The sequence below is a fragment of the Equus caballus genome, chromosome 12, assembly GCF_041296265.1.
Source record: "Equus caballus isolate H_3958 breed thoroughbred chromosome 12, TB-T2T, whole genome shotgun sequence".
In the NCBI taxonomy this organism is placed as follows: Eukaryota; Metazoa; Chordata; class Mammalia; order Perissodactyla; family Equidae; genus Equus; species Equus caballus.
Window position 1 is genome coordinate 28,017,953 of NC_091695.1, and position 14,634 is coordinate 28,032,586.

The window sequence follows — 14,634 nt, forward strand, 5'->3', positions numbered from 1 at the left end:
CCGCCCCGCGTCCCCGTGCTCATGCCCGCCCAGGTTCTCGCTGTCCGCCCCCTCTCCCTGCCACTCACCGACCTACCGCTCTCCAAGATCAGCAAACCTGAGCGCCACCCAGCCCTCCGCTCTCCCTGCGCTGGACCCTTCGCCAGCTGTCGGCCCCGGGGTCTGCTCTCGTCTTCCAAAACTCGTCTCTGCTAAGTGCTGAGCAGCCACTGCTCCCAACAGCAGCTCAAACCTGTTCTGCCAAAAACCGAACGTGACTTCCATTTGGAGGAGAAAAAAACTACCTTAGCGTTTTTTTTTTTAATGTATGTATGGACCAGGTCAAAAATACACTGTGCCAGATGGTTACAGATTTACCCATAATGGCCAAAACCTGGAAGCAACCAAGAAGTCCCTCAGTGGGTGAGTGGATGAACTATGGTCCACCCAGACAATGGAGTACTATTCAGCACTAATAAGAAGGAGCTATTAAGCCGTGAAAAGATACCGAGGAATCTTAAATGCACATTCCTTGGTGAAAGAAGCTAATCTTGGTGAAAGAATCACATACTGTATGATTCCAACTATATGACATTCTGGAAAAGGGAAAACTATGGAGATGCTCGAAAGATCAGTGATGGCCAGGGCTGGGGGAAGGGAAGGATGCACAGGGGGAGCACGGGATTTCAGGGCAGTGAAACTACGCCGGATGACATAAAATGGTGGACACAGGTCCTTACACACGTGTTCAGCCCACAGCAGGTCCAGCACCAAGAGCGAACCCTGACGTCAACCGTGGACTCTAGGTGGTGACGATGCATCAACGTAGGTTGAAGGACTGTAACCAATGTGCCACGCTGGTGGGGGGTGTGGACAGTAGGGGAGGCTGGGGGAGTGGGGGGCAGGAGGTATACGGGAAACCTCTGTATCTCCCCCTCAATTTTGCTGTAAGCCGAAAATGGCTCTAAAAAATAAAGTTTATGGAAAAAAACCATCCTGTGCCTCTTTCCTAACTGTTGGCTTGGCAACTAGGGAGGATGCATTGTGTGGGAGTCTAATTCCAAACGAGCATCCTTTAGAGCCAAACCTGAGCATCTCTGTAGGATGCGGTCTGTCCACCGGCTGCAGGGGCACTGCCAGGCGGCAATAACACAAACACAACTCACAACTTGGTCTGCCCACTCTGACATTTGATCATTTTTGACATCTTAACTTTTTTTACTCTTGAGAGAACTGCATTACCTCACAGTAATTGAAACACTGATGTGAATTTCTTTTCCCCCCAAGACTGGCACCTGAGCTAACAACTGCTGCCAATCTTCTTCTTCCCTTTTTTCTTTCTGCTTTTTCTCCCCAAATCCCCCCAGTACATAGTTGTATCTCCTAGTTGTGGGTCCTTCTAGTTGTGGCATGTGGGACACTGCCTCGGTGTGGCCTGACAAGTGGTGCCATGTCCATGCCCAGGATCCGAACCAGTGAAGCCCCGGGCTGCCGCAGCAGAACGCGGGAACTTAACCACTCGGCCGTGGGCCGGCCCCTGATGTGACTATTTTATAACACTATTTTCAATCCACATCACTCAAATTCATAAAAAATGTGACCACACTGCTTTTCTTTTCTTTTTGAGATTTTTTACTACGACAAAAGTCACTAACATAAAATTCACCATCTTAACCATTTTCAAGAGTACAATTCAGTGATTTTCAGCATATTCACAATGTTGTGTTACCATCACCAGTAATTCCAGAACATTTTGGTCACGCCCCAAAAGCTGATCCATTAGCAGTCACTCCCCATTACCTCCCCCCCAGCCCCTGGCAGCCACAAATCCGCTGAGTCCACGGACTCGCCTGTTCTGGACGTTTCGTATAAATGAAATCACACAATATCTGTCCTTTCGTGTCTGGTGTCTTTCAGTCAGCATCACATATTTAAGGTTCATCCACATCGTAGCGTGTGTCAGGGCCTTGTTCACTTTTATGGCTGAATAACATTCGACCGCATGGATGGACCATGTTTTGTTTATCCCTTCATTCGCTGATCAACATGTGGGTTGCTTCCACTTCCTAGCGATCACGAATAATGCTGCTATGAACGTTCCTGCACAAGTTTTCCTGTGGATTTATGCTATGTTTTCTCTCGGGTGTACACATGGGTAGACACATTTCTTTACAATGGCAATGAGTGAATTATTCCTTTCTTTTTTTTTTAAAGATTTTATTTTTTCCTTTTTCTCCCCAAAGCCCCCCAGTACATAGTTGTATATTCTTCGTTGTGGGTCCTTCTAGTTGTAGCACGTGGGACGCTGCCTCAGCGTGGTTTGATGAGCAGTGCCATGTCCGTGCCCAGGATTCGAACTGACGAAACACTGGGCCGCCTGCAGCAGAGCGCACAGACTTAACCACTCGGCCACGGGGCCAGCCCCGAATTGTTCCATTTTTGTTCCTCATTTCCAATTTAAATTTCTAGCTATGTTAGCCATCACTCCTTTCTTCTTTGGAAGGCATCTGCTTTTAAGCAAAAATGGGGATTTACTCATGGGCAGTGAGTATAAGATTTGCTTCACGTATTTTTACCTTTCTGCTAAATAGTAAACCAAAATGTTTTCGGTTGTTACAAGCATGTTGTATTTAAACACAAATAATGTCTCACAATTAGTCAAGACAATGTGAAATATGAATGCACACGTATATTTCAAAACAATCTGAAATATTAGTGTGAAAGTATATTTCAGAAGCATAACATTTCAGTGCATAATAACAGCGAAATACTCACAGGCAAAAACATTCTGATTAAATTTTTCAAACGGAGCCTGAGCGGCAGGGGAGAATCAAACCAATGAAATAAAAAATCAAGGGCAGAAATATTTATTCAAATAGGAATGAGTGCCTTCTGGAATCTTCTAGGTAGGTTTTTTTTTTAAACATTACTTTTTTACAAAAGACGACTACCTTAAAGAGTTTCAGATAAATTAACAACACTAGATAATAATAAAATGAAAACACAATATGAAGCATATTAATGTCCAGTTTATATTCACACCATGTTTCAAACTTTCCAGTAAAGCAAGTATGTGATTTTTGGCGCTGCTCGTGCTTACTGGAGTATAAAATAGTTTTCATTTTCGAATACTTCCTTTCATAGATCTATGCACGTGCCAAAAAACCACTGAATCATAAAGAAACTGTCTTTAAAGTATGAGACCAGAAACTGCCTGCCTGACCTTGACAGCCTAAAGCCATCATTAGGAGCAGCGTAAAATCCACATTTCCACGGAGATGTTTTGGCCATCACAAACTTTTACAAAACAGGGATAGCAGCAGCAATGGAAGGATGCTCAGGACAGAGCTCTTTTTCACACCAACTTTTAAAACTTTGTTTTTTACAAATGGTAATAAAGGTATCCATGGAGGCCTCCCTTCCAGCCCTGGTGGCTCTTCAACTCGGCAGGCAGCTGAAGGCAGACGCTCCCCGTTTATCCCGAGGTTCGACGCGCGGAGAATCCAGTGAGACACGCATTCCCTCTAGTGCCTCTCCAGCAGGGACACGGCCTGAGGAGGGCCGGCCGGCTCGCAGCGTCCTCCTCCTCTCACAGCCGCACTGACACAAAAGCCGTAACGTATTTATTCTTCTCCTACCGATGGACACTTACGACTGTGCTTCCGATCTTTAGCTCTGACAAACAGCATGGCAACAAATAACCTTGTACATGTATCATTCTGCACGTGTGCCAAGTGCATCTGCAGGATAAAACCTTAGAACTTCTGAGTCAAAGGTCAGTTGCAATTTTAATAGCTACTGCTAAATTATTCCTCCTGGGCCAGCAGCTTATGAAACACCTGTTTCCTGTAGCTCTGCCACCCTGGTGTGTTATTAAACTTTAGGGCCCACTTTCTTTTTTGGATCCATCTTCCATTCCCTGTCGCCCATCAAATAGGGGTCTCCAAAATCTTCTCATATGACAGGGACTGAACGCATGCCTGGGCATTTGGTGAGAGTTCCAGAGGCAATATGTTCTTCGTGACCCTCCGTCACTCTCCTGGCCCTCTCATGACCAAGGGAACTCTTCTGACATTTCACCTGCAAAGAAGGCTCAGCTCGTATGCGAGACTGTTGTACTTGCCCAGGTCTCTACTTGACAATCTGTGATACGAACGGCACCTTGTCCTTATTTCAGTCACGGTTATTCATTTTTCTCGGATCAAATACAATTGAGATTGGTCTGTGTTTACTTATCCTAACACACTTTTATGGAGTGGCCACCTCTTCTTTCACATTTCTCTATTTTTCTATGGAATGGCTTCTGATCATCTTCTCTTAAACTCATTCATCAGCAGAAGGTACAAACATCTGACTTGCGTCTTCGGTGCAGTCGTGCCCAAACATTTACAGAATGAAATGTTTCACCGTAAACTAACTTTTTAAATTTACTTTATTTTATAATTAGGATATTGTACTGATTTTTTAAAATTATGTACAAAAAGGAGGTACTGGATTGCTCTGAGGGACAGACCCAGAAATGGACCTGCTGGCTCCAAGACCTATGGAATTGAATTCTCAACGTTTCTAATGTTATAAATTGCAGTGTGCTAAATAAAGATTAGTTTTACTGTTTTTGTCATTTCCTCATACATTGATAATTTAAGAGAGTTTGCAATGTCTTGAAAAAAACGTAACAATCTCAAACATAATCGTCTCCATCAATGATTAAGATTGCTTTGTAGCGGGCCAGCTGCATGGTCATTTTTATAGTCCCATGCAAAGTGAGGACTGTCTTACTACTTTTTAGAAGATAAAACATTATTTGCAAAAATAATGTTTTATTTCACTGCAATTTCTCTATGTAGAATCTTTGCCCTTTCTTTTTGGCCAGGAAGACTGCCCCCGAGCTAACATCTGTTGCCAATTTTCCTCTACTTGGCATGTGGGTTGCTGGCACAGCAGGGCTGACGAGTGGAGTAGGTCTGTGCCCAGGAGCCAAACCCGAAACCCAGGCCACTGAAGTGCAGTGCACCGAACTTAACCACACCAGGGGGCTGGCCCCAAATCTTTGCCTTTTTTAACCTCCCATGGCAATAAAGGACAGATTAAAATATTATGCTATTACATAACAGTAGAAATAATCACAAACCTGTGATTATTCAGCTTGACACCCCAGTTATGAAGCTTATGTAAACATCACATACATAGTCTGTGTGCCTAAACACAAGGCGACTTCAAGGGGCCAGACCCCCATTTCCCTACGAAGACGCTGCCCGAAAGCTTGGCCACGTTAACACACCCTTCCAGGAAAGTAGAGCACCAGCCGACTCTGACTCCGACTCAGCCCCACAAATTTATTACAGTAAACAGGCAGACAAAAGTGTTCGTGCCAGCTGCACGCTAAGTTACCACATCGAACATGCTTACTCTGCACTTACATCACCAGGCTTTAAAACATCTCCGCGAGACCCTTAAACTATGTTTCCTAGTCTTCCTTGCTTGACAACAGCAGCTCATCTTTTAGTGAGCCCTTGGAGACTCATCTGACAGCATCTACCACGAGGGAGTCCCTCCGTTAGGACGCTCCACCTGCGAGTCACTGCTCCGTCACTCACACTCCGCCACGTTCCAGAACCACTGGTGGTCCCGCCTTAGCATGTGGTGGTATCCCTCCCGGCAATGATGGCTCCACCAAAACACGGAGCCAATAAAGGCATGGAAGTGATGGAGGGTGCCAGTGTTCCAGGCATCCTGAACCTGAGAGGGGAGGACAGTAACCTGATTAACGCCCCCGCTCCTCTAGTAAAATGACGTCATACTGGTCTCCCCAGCCCCTCTCAGGAACAGCTTTAGAGTTTACAGGTTAGCAATTCTCCTGAAAAGTCCTAGGGTGTGAGCAAGGTTTCCCCGATTCAGTTACTATTTTAGCATTTTTCAGGCTTGTCAGTAGTTCACACTAGCACTTCAATTCTGCAAAGAAAGCCACAATCCACTCTTTTGCGTGTGATGAAGCACTCTGTGAAGTTATTTCATGACCTTTATTACATGAGGACGTCCGAGATGTGGAAGAGCGTTTGGACACCACCCCCTAGGCCTTCATAGGTACCACCGAGCACAACGGCACAGAAAGGGATCTAAGACAGGACCTGCTCTGTCACACTTTGAGACTCCACTACTGACGGGAACAAAAATGTCAAACAAGACCCCCGCGGGTACTATTCAACAGCCCCACTCTGACGGCAACTGGGTCCCCGCACACTGCACCTCACTGCCCTAGAGCCACCCGCAATTCCCAAGGCAGGCAGGGAACGAGCACGGAGAAGCTGGGCCAGCACTGCAACACATACGGGGAGACCACACCTGGAAGCTCCAGCTGAGCGCACAGGACACCGAGGACAAGCGAGCAGCCTGCTCTCCTTTCCGTCTCTGACGAGCGTTTTGGACACACGGGACAGGAGGGCATCTCCGGCTGAGGCAGGGGTCTCGACATCAGCCGTGCCTGAAAGTTCTCCATGCGGGATTCCTCCCGCGGCTCCATCACGCCGGGTCAGCAGAAACACAAGTTCAGAAGGAGCACCTACGGCTACCTGAGGCTACACTGACAGCAGCTCCTCCCCGCCTGCTAACAAGTCAAAGAAACACAGCAGCTGCGGCGTGCAAGGCCACGCAGCCTCGGCTGACAGTAGTGAGGACAGGTGAGCCCGAAGACGCTGTCGACCCCCTCTCCTGCAGTGTCCACAGCAGGAGTGACAACGGCCCCCGGAGCACACACAGCTGGCTGGCGGATCTCAGGTAAGGGTGCAGCGTCAACAAAGGCGGCCTCTCGGCACCTGCAGGGCCCCCATCACGCTGCCCCACCAGAGCGCTCTCGGAGAACTGACTCCAGCCCTCGGGGACCGCCCTGCCGTGAGCTCACACCCTCGGTGCCTTTCTGTTCCTCTGTCGACCCTTCTCCTCCCACCCGGCGTGCCTGGCACACCACACCCCTCCGCAGCCAACCACCCGACACGGAGCAGGCCCGCCCAGCCGGCCCAAACTGCGCCCTCTGCTCGTGCTCGCGCGCCCGTGGCAGCTCCTCCTTCCCAATGCCGCCCCAGCCCCGCGCCTTCCGCATGCCCAACATGACGTCGCAGCCGGAGCTCAACCCTGCCGCTCTGTACAGGCTCCGCCGGCCCCTGAGAAAGACAGCACCTGTCCCTTCCGTGCAGCACCACACTCACACGAGTCTGCTCGAGGGAAAGAACTGCTCCCCTCACTGTTTCAAAATCCCCAGCCCGGGCGAACAATGTAGTGTTCAAACAACAGGTCCCCGTGGATCTGAACCAGCAACGACTACGTCTGACTGTGAATATTACCGCGTTGTAACCTTCTTAAACTGTCATGGCTCCGTGTATTCACGTCTTGCAAACCAGTCTCACACGAGCCTTATATTATAACCAGTTTTACCTACCCTCTAACTTAACAAGAAGGGCGTCTCAGAATGAACCAAAGGTCTAAGTACAAAACTGGAACGGAAGCTACTTTATTAGGGATTTCCTCTCGAGGCTCCAGCAAGCGCAGGAGACAGCAATACCAGCTGGAGAAGGAGCAGCCCTATTAATCTGGACAATTTACTGAACAAAAAAGTTGGGAGGCACGATGCTAAGTACTCCTAAGACACAAATATTCATTGTAATAACTTTATACGTGCTTAATGCTTGACTGGTTTTCAAAATATTTTCCAATATTTATCACATAAAAGTAGATGTCACATACGACAGGAAGGCATACATAATGAGCTCACTTCACAGACTGGAAGACAGGCCCGGGCAGGTTAGTGACCTACAAAGGTCACTTGGCTGATAAGCAGCTCGGGACTCAGAGCTCAAGACGATGGCATCTTCAGGGGGAGATCCCACGGTGAGCACCCAAACCAAGCCCCCGCAGGCTGTACGCCCTCCCAGTCACCCGAGTCGGGGTTACGGGATCTGCAGACAGACACCTCGCATCTAATGAAGGCCCATCTTCTGCAGGGTACAGCGGTGGATGCTTTATTTTAGTTCTCACTAAATCTGCCTATAATATTGGGAAATAAATAGTATCTCTACTTTACAGACGACAAAACGGTCTCAGAAGTGAAATATCTTGGCCAAGATCAGAAAGTTAGTAAGCAGAGAATCCAAGATTTGACACGGGTGTGGAGGGGGAGGTAGAGGAGGAGGGGAGGGTGGGAAAGAAGAGGAAGCCACTCAGCAGTCAGTGAAAAAGCAGACTGTTCCACGCTCACCCAGCAAGCCCACCGCCATCATCCCATGGGGAGAAAGAGGCTGGCCACCCGCCCCACAGGAGATCTTTTTGTGATTTCTTTTGCCCCCTCAAGAATGACCTTGATCCTACTCTTTCATCTGCGTTTTTCTTAAAGCTGGTGGCATTTTGAAAAACTGGAGAAAAGATAAAAGGAATCACAGTAAAACCAGCCCCAAGCACCAAATCTGTCGTCTCCTAGAGATGGGAGCGACTCTGAATCCCAGTAGGAATCGGAGTTGGTCCGAGCAGACCTCACAGGGGTGACCTCGGCCTGGAGAGGCAGCTGGGGTCTGATGAAAGCGAGGAGAGGGAGAGGCAGTACCCGAGCAGGGAATCGCGCAGGACGAGGCGTCAGGGAAGGGGAGCAGAGTGAGCAGACTGGTTGGGCAGAGTGAAGGGGCATTTACAGAGGGAAAGATGTGGGAAAGGTGAATAAAGCCAGAACACGGAGCCATGAATGCCAAACTGCCAAACACCTGCTGCCATGGATAGGCCCTGCCAAAACCTTCTCATGCCAGAGGTCTGGGTTACCCTGGGAGCTAGGTGGCCTGGAAAGGAAGAAAGCACAAGCAAAGCCACCTCATGTAGACACCAAGGCCCCACGAACGGCCCAAGCTAGCGCACCAGAGCACAAAGGAAAACAGAAACGACGTGAGAGCAGAAAACACGGACAGAGCTGCGGACTGGCCCAGCAGGATGAGCGAGGAAGGGCAGAGGAGGCACGTGAAGTGGGGAGGGAGGCGGGGAGACTCGAGGCTGACCAAGGAGGAAGGCGGAGCAGGACCCTGGACTGAGACACAGCAGGACGTCTACGGGCCTTCTAAGGGATACGGCAAAACTCGGGGCTGGGCATGCAGGAGCATCCCAAATGTGGAGCTCCAGACAGAAACGTGGCGATCATCTTCAAAAAGGGGACGGGTGACCCCACAGAGACGAAGGAATCTCCAAGATGACGACTAGAGCAGAGGGAGCAGAGGGCTAGGATTTAACGTATTTCCTAGTCAGTGGCACAAAACTTTCGTTCAAATGAAAATAATTACCCAAGAATGTGTGGATAGCAAGTGCTTCCTTTCCCTCCGTCCTTCCCGCAGAGGTTTTCCAACTGGAACGAACCTAATGCCCGCCAGCGAGCGCAGCAAACAGAACCACGGAGACCCGAGCACAGGCGGTTCAGGAGCTCCCTGGAAATTAAATTACTGGCAATGCTTAAAGTTACTGTAAATTAGCACTACGTGTGTCACTATCTCTTTACATGGCATTAGTATAAAACTTCCCAGCAGAGGCTCTTCAGACGAATTTACAACTGAAGCAACACCAGCAGCGTTTCAAAGCACAGAGAAACCCGCATCCCGAGTCCCAGACACGGTGGGCAGCGACGCCCTGCCCTCCACCGCTCGTGGGTTTCCAGGCCAGGCGGGGGCACGGGCTCGCAGCCTGGAAGCCGCGGAAAGAGCGGCTACTGTATTAACGCTTTCAGGTCTGCTGGAAACGGCTCCCTTCCCGCAGCGCCCAGCCCTTTGGACACAGTTGGGGAACATGAAGGGGAACGAACTGCACGTTAAGGGTTTGTACAAACTACGCAGAACCTATAATCAGGAATCTGCTTCCACACAATCTCTTAATTCATCGTCAAACTTCGTTAGGAACAACTATTTCTATGGTTTGCACAAGAAAACAACCTCGGAGTGCACATTCTCTCCAACTTAAACCCTTTATTCTAACCACCTACTACTTTTTCCTGCATGGGCCTTTCTCCCACTCTGGTGACTGTCAGGCACCCACCATACACACATCAAAAAGACACGCTGTCCAGTTTGTGAAACTTTCTCACAGAAATGGAGTCAAGATCATCAGGAAGGAGAATAAAAGTAACAAACGGGGGGGGGGGGGGCGGTATATAACTCCAAATCCCTAATCCCCAGGTTTACTTAACACGTGTTCTCTTCCCTTCTCGGGGAAGTCAGGGCAGGGGAGGGGGAGGCGGCAGTTGGCCCTGATAATCCCAGCCAGGAGGAGCCTTCCAGCTGCCATGTAAGTAACACTAAACTGCCTTCTCCAGCTGCAGAGGCACAGCTGCAGTGATTTCAGGCACGCTGTCACAATTTGTCACCTGTTTTGGCTGCCTGGCCTCTGAGCCCCTCCCCAGGCCTGAGAACAGCACCGGGCCAGAGGAGCTGAGAGCCCCAGGCACTTACTCTCCCGGCCTCTCCTGCATTTGGGGCAGCGCAGGATGGCCCCAGGCCTGCCAATCTCAGACTTGAGACAAGAAGCGAGCAGTGTGCAGAGGCATCCTTTAATCGCGGGCCCCGCCGGGCAAGGATGCGGCAGGGGGGCAGCACTGGACCGAGGCACGCCTGGTGAGGATGCGGCAGGGGTGGCAGCACTGGACCGAGGCACGCCTGGTGAGGATGCGGCAGGGGGGCAGCACTGGACCGAGGTACGCCAGCTCAGGATGCAGCAGGGGGGGCAGCACTGGACCAAGGCATGCCTGGTGAGGATGCGGCAGGGGGGGCAGCACTGGACCGAGGCACGCCTGGTGAGGATGCGGCAGGGGGGGCAGCACTGGACCGAGGCACGCCTGGTGAGGATGCGGCAGGGGGGGCAGCACTGGACCGAGGCACGCCTGGTGAGGATGCGGCAGGGGGGGCAGCACTGGACCGCAACACACCCAGGGGGGCCTCCAGAGCTCTTCTCCCACCCTCCCATCGACGCAGGGAACCAAAGGCCTTAGAACAATTTATTTCTCTGCACGGATCACCAGGCAGCTTGTCGCTAAGCCCCCTGACTCAGCAAGTTTATTTTACTCATTACTTGTATTCTCACAATGTAGAACTTCACCCATCTTTCTCTACGAAAAGTATGAACGCACAGTAAAAACACCACCGCCTTTCAGATAAAATACCCCAGACTGTGGACATACGGGGTGGAGAGAGAGACTGTCACTCCGTCCACCACACATTTGCATACCGTTTGCACTTTTTCTTCGTCATTCTCCTTTTTTCCCTATTGGTCACGGTTAACTGTGGGAGTCAGAGGGAAGCACTCTTCACCATAACCAATCTCCACACTCATTCGCTACCGGCCTCTGAAGGGGCTCCCAAACCTCTCCGTGCCTCAATTCCTTCACTGTCAGACGGGCTGCGGAACAGTCCCCTGCCTTCCAGCACTATTTATAGTAGAAAGAATGCTCTACAGTACTGTTATGAGACTCAGGGAGATATCTCACAGAAAGAGGCTTAGAAGCAATAAATGCTGGCTATTATCTCATTTAATCCCCCAAACATCTGTCTACCCAGCCCTTGGACAGACAGTGCCTAACACACGGCAGACAATCAATATTTGCTGAAGCAAAACCGACAGTTACCGTCCCTAACTGACGGATGAGAACTCCGAAGGCTCAGAGACGAGGTAACTGACGCAGGGAACTCGGCGAGGATGGGGCGCGAGTCCGCCGACTGCCCACCAGGCTGCTTCCTCCGAGCCTTGCCCACCGGGACCGAGGGAGACCGGGGGTCTACCTACAGAGACGGACGGCAGCACAGGAGACAGGGCGGCACACACCCACACACCTGCTGCCACTGTCCTCTGCAGTCAGTCTGTCCGCCGGAGGAGGGACAGGCACTCAGCACGTTGCGTAAGGCGCCTTCAAACAGCACGAAGAAGGAGACGCCAGCTGGCTGACGGTCTCCCTTCCGTGTGTATCTCTGCGGGAGCTACAGGAGCTGAGCCACAAAACAGCCAAGTAAAATTCTATACGGGACTTCTTTAACTCTGTGCATCAACTGCATTTCACACTCAGTCAAAAATGAAGTCTTTCATATTTTCATTTGCATGAAAATAACACATCAGACTATCCTAGAATTCATACTCAAGACTCTTCAAAATACCCTTGCCCTGCCACAGCTGTTTCTATTGCAGGGCGCGCAGGCTATCGCGACCTCACCTGTCACTCACGTTTTCCCCATGAACTATTTTTAAGGCGGGAGCAAGAGTGTGTCCTAGCTTCTTAGCAGCACCCCGGGATTTCCAGAGATGTTAAGGGCTCAGAGACATTGATTAGTCTTCTTCAGCATGGCGCTACACGAAATCAATTTCCATATTACTACTGGCAAAGGTTTAAAAATACATAGGCAGGAGGGATAATTACCCATTTGCAAAGCAGAAAAACTTGGAAATGCAAGATATGCTTCAAGCTCCCAGATTATTTTCAGAGAAAGAGGAAATTTCCTCCTCAGAATAAGAATGAGCCTCTGGAAGCCACAAAGAACTCCCTCGGTGGACCTTCCCTGCCCAGCGAACCGCGATCCAAGTCAGCAGAGCTCGGCCAAGAGCTTCCTTCCAGCCACAGGGAAAAACCTACCAAGTGGAAACATTTTGTCCGCTCTCTCATGAGCATTAGCAAGCGCCGACAAGGCTTTCCCTATGCTTCATTTCTGAGAGTGAAAGGGGCACGACTGCTAATTGCCTGAGGATAAGAGGCAAAACCCAGGCCTACCCTCAGGCAAACCGGACCGTGGTCCCCCACCTAGAAGGCGTGAGTGGGACAGGGACGGGAGGAGCAAGACTTCCGACTATGCCTTTTTCTATACTTCTCGTTTTTGAATCACGTAAAAGCTTTATGTATTTGAAGAAAAATTAACTCCAGAAGAACAATGTAAACCCTAAACTTAAGAAGCAGCAGAAACAAATGAACTTTACAACTTCCAACAGAAGTCCCGATTTGGGCAGGAACACCAACGGGCACTCCAACTGTTTATCAAATGTTGTGCGGTTATGTTACTTCACATTGCTTTGAAACCCATTATTCTAGCTATGTATTCTTAAGATAGGTTTATTCTAAGATCCAAAAGAACTACAAAGAAACTCTAAAACTTCACTCAACAGGATGATTATAACAATACGATATTAAAAGGTTTAAACTATTTTATGTGTATCATAGGATAAATAAATTAAGGCTAATATCATTAGAAATCAAAACTGTCAGTGTAAGACAAGAAGTATAAAATAAGGGCCGGCCCCGGGGTCGAGTGGTTAAGTTCATGCGCTCCGCTTCGGGGGCCCAGGGTTTCGCGGGTTCGGATCCTGGGAGCAGACATGGCACTGCTCGTCAGGCCACGCTGAGGCGGCATCCCACGTGCCACAACTAGAAGGACCTGCAACTGAGATATACAACTATGTATCAGGGGGTTGGGGGAGATCAAGCAGAAAAAAGAAAAAAGAAAAAAAGAAAGAAAGAAATTAAGGGGAAAAAACTAGGTTTAATTTGTAAAGGAAATACCAATATGAAATCCAGGTTTTTCTTTTTGTCAAGATTTTTCTCCAGCTCTGTCCCGAAAAGAACCTAGATGTGAACCTCTGTGACAGTGAGCACACCGAGCCCCCAGATACTGATTTCTAAACAGCATTTCCCCACCAAAAGGAACCAGGGCTCCTCAGAGGAACGACTGCAGATCTGAGGCAGGAGAAACACAAAGTGGGTCTGCGACAAATTCTGTGTCAGGAAACAACGGAGCATTCAAAGACTAATAGGGCCCTGGCGAAAGGACACAGGAGCCCAGCTGAGGGGACAATCTGAGTATCCAAAGGAATAATGATGATAACTGACTGCGATACACTGAATAAATACAAATGCAAGGGGCCACAGCAACTGAGAGAGAGAAAGAGAACAGAAAGGGATGCTCCTTACTGAAGAGGAGCAGCTAACAAATGAAGGAGGATTGAGTCAGAAAAATCACCACTTCGCAACCTCCAGTACAGGACCCGGTTCGGGCAGGAACACCAATGGGCACTCCGACTACTAGAAGGCCCCAGCTGACTAGGAAGGTCGCTGGGAATGGGCTCCCTGTCTGTGGCCCTCCGCAGACGCCCGAGGAAGCTCCGGGAGAGTCCAGCATGGTCTGCAGTCACAGCCAGGGCCCGCTGCCCCACCTCCAACCACAAGAACGGGCCCACAGGAAATCATGTCCCTCCCGAGGTGATGCCAAAACCAGGGGGAAGGAGGTGAGGCTGGGAGGCAAAAGCGAGAGATGGTAAACCCATGAAGTGGGAATTACACATTATTTATGCTTTAAATGGTTTCTAAAAATAAATAGATGCTGGCATCTATTACTCTTCTAACTTGCTCAGGAATAAAGGATGTAAACACGCTAAGTTGTTATGGTGAACATCCTTATGCCGAAAGTCCCCTCCAGAAAGCAACCATTTCTGGAGCAGAAGTAAAACTGCTTGGGCAGAATACGAGCACTTTTGAAGATCTTTATTCACAGGGCAAAACTGGTTCTCCAAAAGAGTTAGTTATCAAATTACTTAGCAGTCGTTAGCACGAAGAATCAGCAAGCAGAACACAGGGTGAGTAAAAAAGACCGCCTTCTCTGAGAACAGCATATT

The 14,634-nt window shown here is 49.3% G+C and overlaps 1 protein-coding gene across 16 annotated transcripts in view; it reads right to left on the reverse strand.

Moving 5' to 3' along the window:
* Positions 1-14,634, reverse strand: part of LOC111772089 (liprin-alpha-1) — a 112,667-nt gene that overhangs the window by 69,754 nt on the left and 28,279 nt on the right. The window lies entirely within an intron of this gene.